The sequence below is a fragment of the Grammomys surdaster genome, unplaced genomic scaffold (genome assembly GCF_004785775.1).
Source record: "Grammomys surdaster isolate TR1022 unplaced genomic scaffold, NIH_TR_1.0 126189, whole genome shotgun sequence".
NCBI lineage: Eukaryota > Metazoa > Chordata > Mammalia > Rodentia > Muridae > Grammomys > Grammomys surdaster.
In genome coordinates this window covers 6,622,358-6,629,412 of record NW_021620995.1, presented here as the reverse complement: position 1 = coordinate 6,629,412, position 7,055 = coordinate 6,622,358, and the positions used below count along the sequence as shown (strand labels likewise).

Here is a 7,055-nt window from a genome sequence, read left to right as displayed (position 1 = left end):
TCTCTCTCTCTCTCTCTCTCTCTCTCTCTCTCTCTCTCTCTCTCTCTGTTACACACTTCCTTGTTATACAATAATCCATAATCAAAAGAGTTACCATTATTTTCCTCAAGCACATTAGTTTTCCTGGAAAACCCCATGTGACTATGTCACCAAAAAGCACAATGCACACATATAGTTTAGTGTCTGGTAAAACAAGTTATACATTAACTTTTAACTGTCTTTAAAAAATACTCCAAATCACAGGTCATCTGGACAGAACCTTGTGGTTCCAATATAGCATTAAAATAGAAAATTGTTAAACAATTCAGCATAATATTCATATTTTCAACTTGTCTAAATGTCCAGAATCTCTTCCTTCAGTTTATTGAACACATCTAAATATCTATTTCTACAATGCTTTTCAAACTGCTTTTTTTTAAATATATTCCTCTTCTAGATTCCTTCAGGGCTCTTTCCCAAGTCAAAATTCTATCTCTAAGAATTTCTACCCTAATTTCCTTAGGCAGACAATGCCAAGGCATTAAATCAGTATGTTCTAATCTTTCCAGGAAGGTCAGTATGTCAGGTCACTAATCCAGTAGACCTAGCTATTTCATCCTCCATCTTATCCCTTATATTTCTTATAGAGACCCCTGTCCTTAGTGACTCAGGCTCAGTGTTCCCTTTCCTTGGGGGTCTTCAATTCTCTTAACTACCAAAATTTCAAGTTTCTCAAAAGTATTTCCTACACCAAATGTTTCCTGGTACAACTTAATCATCCTGAGTCAGCTAAGATTTCCTACAGAAGAGTTATGGTAGTCAGCCTCCACATCTAGAACCCCTTGTCCCATTATGCCTGGGTTGACTGCTTGAATGGCCAGGGCCAGAACAGTTTGTTTCTATAGACATCAGAGCCATTTCTTTTTCCAGTAATGTTCTCAATCTCTTTCCCAGAATTTTTTGCCTAAGTTATATTTGAGGAAAAAATATGATATAGAAAAAGACAAAACAGACAAGCATACAAGAAAAAGTAACTCCACCTGTATACTGGAAACCCAGAGATGATTTATTCAGGAAACTTATCATGAAGCTAGCTTCATATCATGTCAACCTGACACCCTAAATCTGAAACTTCGAAGTATCTGAGCTGGAATCCCCTCTGTCTCTCCTGGCCTCATACTCTCAATGCAAACTCATAAGCAAGATCCACAACCAGGGCCAGTTCTACCACAAGGAAGATAAGTGGTAGGGCCAGCTATTTCACACTTGTATCCTCTGTGCTGGCTCACCTCAAACTGCCACAAATGTGCAAGATGTGTTTTCCTGAGTACTATCACTGGCGAAAGATAAGGATCATCTCTCCTGTTCTCATGCCCTTATGCCAGGACTCTCCTGAAGCCAAGGAGAGAGGTGGTGCCAGTTCTGTATAGCACTCAGACATCAGCCTGTACCTCAGCATTAGCCCAGATGAGTGGCGTCTACCTGGCCTTTGATGGTAACACGGCCCTGCTGCTGTAAAGACACAGACAAAGACAGACATGGCCCCTTGTGGCGACACAGGCCATGACACCAACATGGTTCCAGGTGAAATTACCAGATACTTATATCAGGCAATTTCTCGACAGCCACATGTCTCTAGTTCTGCCTTACTTCATTGTGCCCACATACTTTGGCTTCTTTTCCATTTTTCCACCCCTTTCTGTATTCCTCTTAATGTCACTCTCAGTCACTGAGTGTCTGTAGTCACCTCAGGAATGGTCTTAGGAGTCTTATGCCAATTTCATGCATTACATTGCCAGGCAAAGGTCATTTCAGGTGTGGTTTGTTCCCCCCTACCAGGTCAGTGCATGTTTGATGGTCTTCTTAGGCTAGCTCCCTGTCCAGACACCATGACACAGACTGGTGGTTGTTTCAGGCTTATTTTCTTCAGGGAATTCAAGGGCACTGATCACTCAGATGTTTATAAGATCAAAACATTGAACATAGACATAGACTTTCTCCTCTCTGGCACTTACTGATAAACATGTGCCACAGCAGTCACGCCTGGAGAGCCTCTAGGGGCAGGTGAATTGTTTTAATTTTTTTTTAATTTTTTAATTTTTAGCTTTATGTAAATGTTTCTTCTTTTTTTATAGTTTTTTTTTTTTTTTTTTTTTTGGTTTTTCGAGACAGGGTTTCTCTGTATAGCCCGGGCTGTCCTGGAACTCACTCTGTAGACCAGGCTGGCCTCGAACTCAGAAATCCACCTGCCTCTGCCTCCCGAGTGCTGGGATTAAAGGCGTGCGCCACCACCGCCCGGCTCTTTTTTTATAGTTTAAATCTTTATTATTACAAGTCATTAAATAATTTTTCTTGTACATGTCCTTATCTTTAACACCTCCCCTACACTGGTAGGAGCCCTTTACCAAACTCAGGGGAGCTAGAATGGCTCCATATCCCAATGGGTGGTTCACCCTGCATTTTAAATGAAGTGGATGCACTCTCTAACATGATTTAAAATGGCAGGGATAGAACCCTACAAACCCTAGGGAAAGAACCTGATATTCTTGTCATTCCCTTCTCCCTCTGTGGTGTTCGGTGGCTAATGAAAAATCATTCCCACTTCGCTATCAGCTTAATAAGGTTCCCAGGACAAATTGACAACCATTATCCTGACAAAAAATGGACCTCTGCCCTCCCTCTGTTTTGATGGCTGCCCCCAAACTATTCTAAAGAGAGCCCATAGCGGGAGATCCTCAGTATTTACCATGGGGGGAAGAAGAAAGCTGCAACAGTAATATACTACTTTTCTGAAGATGAACCCCCTATTCTTCAATTCAAACAGCTTCCTCACCACTCCCCCTAATATAAAGAACTATATGCCTTTTATCTAGCTCTCAAAGAAGTTAAGGCACTCCTTGACCTCTTTTTCAGACAATGTATATGATGTGAATTTGTTCCCCGGCTGTCAAGATCCTTTGTCAAACTAGACGCCAACCCACTTTCCCCTCTACTCATATAGGTCTCTGCCCTCCTACAGGAGAGAGCCTCCCTTATCTTTATCCAGAACATTCGATCTCACAGTCCCCTGCCAGGGACTGAGGGAAATGCACTCGCTGACCAAACTGCCTCAACAGGGACATTCATAGCCTCCACTGAACAAGCAGACCAATTTCATTCACACACACACACACACACACACACACACACACACACACAAATATAAAGGAGCTTCATGCTTGCTTCCCTCACAGCCCCCTTGCTCAGCTCCAAAGGATAATAAAAACATGTGTTTCTTGTGCATCCCTCATTACTACCCCAGCTTTACAAACCATGGGCACCAATCCATGAAGTCTCAAATCCAATGCCTTATGGCAAGTTGATGTCACCCATATTTCTCAATTTGGTAGACAAAAATATGTTTTTGTCACCGTAGATACATACTCACATTTTATACGGGCTACAGTCAGACTGGTGAAAATGCAAAAAGGTTAATTTACCAAATGTTTTCTACCTTTGCCATCATGGGCATTCTTCAACAGATTAAAAACTGATAATGGCCCTGCCTTCACAAGCTCTCAATTTAAAACCTTCTGCACATGCTAGGAAATTGTCCATCATATGGGAATTCCCCAGAATCCTCAGGGCCAAGGAATAATAGAAAGAACACATCAGAACCTGAAGGCCCAACTCTTAAAACAAAAAAACTACTACTTATCCCCCTAATCACTTAACGTACAATTAATGATGGCCCTGACTACCCTAAACATTTTTAACATTCAGAAAAACTCCAAACACCCTGCTATTTCCCTCCACTGACACACACCAAAATTAATTCCCCCTATCCTAGTATGATAGTGAGATCCTTTGGATGGAATTTGTGAGGGGGCAGACCTCCTCCTTACAATTAGGAGGGGTTTCATTTTTGTTTTTCCACAGGACCAGCCTATGCCTATCTGGATTCCTGCCAGAAATATCCGACACCACCCCACCAACCAAGAAGATGGCCTGACTCTCACTGACAGATCAACAACCTAGGAGGGGGAAAAGAAGGCAGATGAGATACCATGTCCAAAGGAACAGCAGGACCTCCTGGAAGGACATCTATAATCTAGTGACAGCTACCTAGGCCATGTGCCCTGCAAAAGCCCCTCTTGCCTCTATTCTCTTGGCTGTTTTTGTCATTCTTCATGGTAAATCTGCTACTGTCCAGCCTCTCCCTAGCCTTCCCAACACCTACAACTGGATATTCTATACTAGTGAAAAATACAAAGGACACAACAAAGTTATAGGAACCCAGGACTGTCCACTTGAAGGATATTAAACCAGGACTGAGATTCTCCTACACCCAGATTCCATCTCTACTATCCCCAGCCCTTTTCTCTGCTTTCCTTACTGAAACACAGGTGAACGTCTCCAGGAGTTTTCCACATATGGAGCTTGCAGATATTGGAGCTGCAGAATGGAATCCTCCAGTCGTGATGGCATCATGCTCACCAACCTTAAAATTCATTTTCAGCTTTCCATCAGCAATGTTCAAACAATGAACAAGGCGAACCTGAGACATAGGTAAACTTTACCCCAATGGCTATGCCAGATGCTCCATAGCTGACCTGCACCTTGTCTCTGTCTCCAAATCAGCTTTTACCCATACTAATAATATCTAACAGGAAAATCACTCTCAGAAGGAACTACAAGCTACCCTCTCCTGAATAAAATATATCCAGTATGCAATGGACCTCCTTCCCTTAATGACCCACCCTAATTCTTCCCAGTGCTTTTTCTGTGCCTCTCTCTTCCAACCATTATTAACAAATGTTCCCATTAACTTTTCCCTTTTCTACCTCCATGGACCCCTGCCTGTGAGAAAAGCACAGGACTTTCCTCTCTTTGACTTATCCTGTCTCTTTGCCTTGTATGGCCCTCCTCAAAACCTCATCTTACATGTGTCCAAGATATCACCATCACCAAATCAGTATGTGTTAACTCTCCTGCTCTCCTCTGGTGTAAAGGTACTACAGGTGCTTGTATCCACCCTCATCTTCAAGGCTCCTTCACTCCCGTGACTGTCGTCCCCAAGGTTTATCTCTACGAACCTGATCTCTACAAACCTGAAGAACTCACCTTGCAGAAGGGAGGAAGTTGAAAGAAGAGAGAAATCTTCATCCCTCTGCTCATTGGGCTAGGCCTTGCTGTTTCACTTGGTTCTACTGGAACTTCTGGAGCAGCCCTTGTCCAGTCATATCTGGCTGGCGACTTCCAGGACAAGCTTGACCAGGCAATGGCCTCTACTACAGACAGCCTTGAATGCCAGAAAACCTCTTTAGCAGGAGTTGATTTCTAAAACCAGAAGGCCTTGGACTTGATGACTGCTGAACGGGGGGGTGGTATTTTACTGGGGGAGGAATGTTGCTTCTATGTCAATGAATCTGGCCTGGTAGAACAAGATGTACAAATCCTCAAAGAGTTCCCGGGGAACCTCCTGGCACCCTGTACTCTCAACTCCCCTACCCCTTGATATTCTAACCCCTTGGTAGCCTGGATTCTTCCCCTCCTTGGCTTCCTACCAGCCATTGGAGCCTTGCTTCTCTTGGCACCCTGTCTCATTCAGTTTCTAAAGCAACAGATTAGTAGCATTGCAAAGGTAACTACCAATCAGGTCTTGGTTCAGTGTTAAACTGTGCCCAACATAGGAGACAATTATTCTGATGATACTTTTCCTTTATAAAAGAAAAAAGGGGGAGTTGTGGGGAAGTGTGCTATGAGAGGCAGCAGGGTACCTAGTTGAGACCCTAAGGGAAGGTAAAAATTTGGTGGTGATTCTGAGCCCCCTGGTTCCTCTCACTTACCTTCAGCTCTCCACAACCCCTCCCACAGAGAGGACTATGGCCAGCAGTCATGTAGGAACAATGCCTCAGGCTCTCCCACATGTAGATGAGGCATCTCCAAGCTATCAGACCAAGCCAATAGGAGTTACCTGCTGCCAGACCCTAACCCACCCCAAGACTGTATATAATAATCCTATTAGGGAGAAGGAAAGGTGTGTGAGAATCATGCCATCCCATTGTCTGAGAGTTTCTGTCTCAAGAGCTATAACACTTCCACCCTGGGAGAGATCTGCTCTGTGGAAGCGCCTTCAGGACCCTTCCCGTGCTCCTTGGTAGCTAGTCGGTTTCTCACTGGTTCAGCCTGGACTGACTCAGCACAGAGCAACAGGTGCAACACCTAGAACCAACTGTGTCATCTGGGTGGAGCAGCAGAGATACTGGTAGAGGCAGCAACGGAGGTGATCCCCTCTCCCTGCTCATACTCTATCCCCTTTGCCTGAACCCTCGAACCTAACAGGGGCAGGACCCAAATTGTCCCTGTTCTATTCTGTTTGGAATTTAAATTATCTTTTTTTATGACAGAATTACTTCTAATTGTAAATTGCTATAATTTTGTTTACTAGATTTTATATTTACAGCAATTTACTACAGTTTTTGTATCATTTTTCTTTTATTACACAGTTTACAAAGATTGAAATAATTTTATTCCAGTCTTCTTGGAAACTATGGTTATATTTTTTTCTTTCCTGGGATATGCATATAATATTTTCTCCAAGTTGTTGTCCATCCTTAGTATTCTTTGTAGTCTATTGATAATTCTAGCAACTCTGACTTACATTTGTTTCACTAAGTTTCTCTTTAACTGTTTTAACTTTTACTGTTTATAATATTGCCCATGCTTTATTCTTCATTCTTAGATTATTGAAGATTAAATCTTGGGCTTTACCTGTTTCTCTGCTTTAGTTGTTAATCCATTGAATTGAATAGCACAATTTTATTTGAAACTTTGTTTTAATGAGCTGCCCTTACTCAAGGGCTCAATCGCATTGCATAAAACTTCTTTTCCCTGTTCACTTACTGGTGACCTGTTCAATGAACACCCAAAGCTGTCTACTTATTGTTGGTTTGAACCTTCTCTTCCTTCATAATTCATGCTGTCCTTTCTATTTTGTGCTATTAGTTCTTTAGTCTCTTCTCTTCTCTCCTCTCCTCTCCTCTCCTCTCCTCTCCTCTCCTCTCCTCTCCTCTCCTCCCCTCCCCTCCCCTCCC

At 42.7% G+C, this 7,055-nt stretch overlaps 1 non-coding gene across 1 annotated transcript; it reads right to left on the bottom strand.

The window, feature by feature from the left end:
• Nucleotides 1-1,911: 1,911 nt before the first annotated feature.
• LOC114613154 lies at nt 1,912-2,044 on the bottom strand. Its single transcript, XR_003710140.1, has one exon. It is a non-coding gene; the product is annotated as a small nucleolar RNA SNORA17 (small nucleolar RNA).
• Between the last annotated feature and the right edge of the window lie 5,011 nt (nt 2,045-7,055).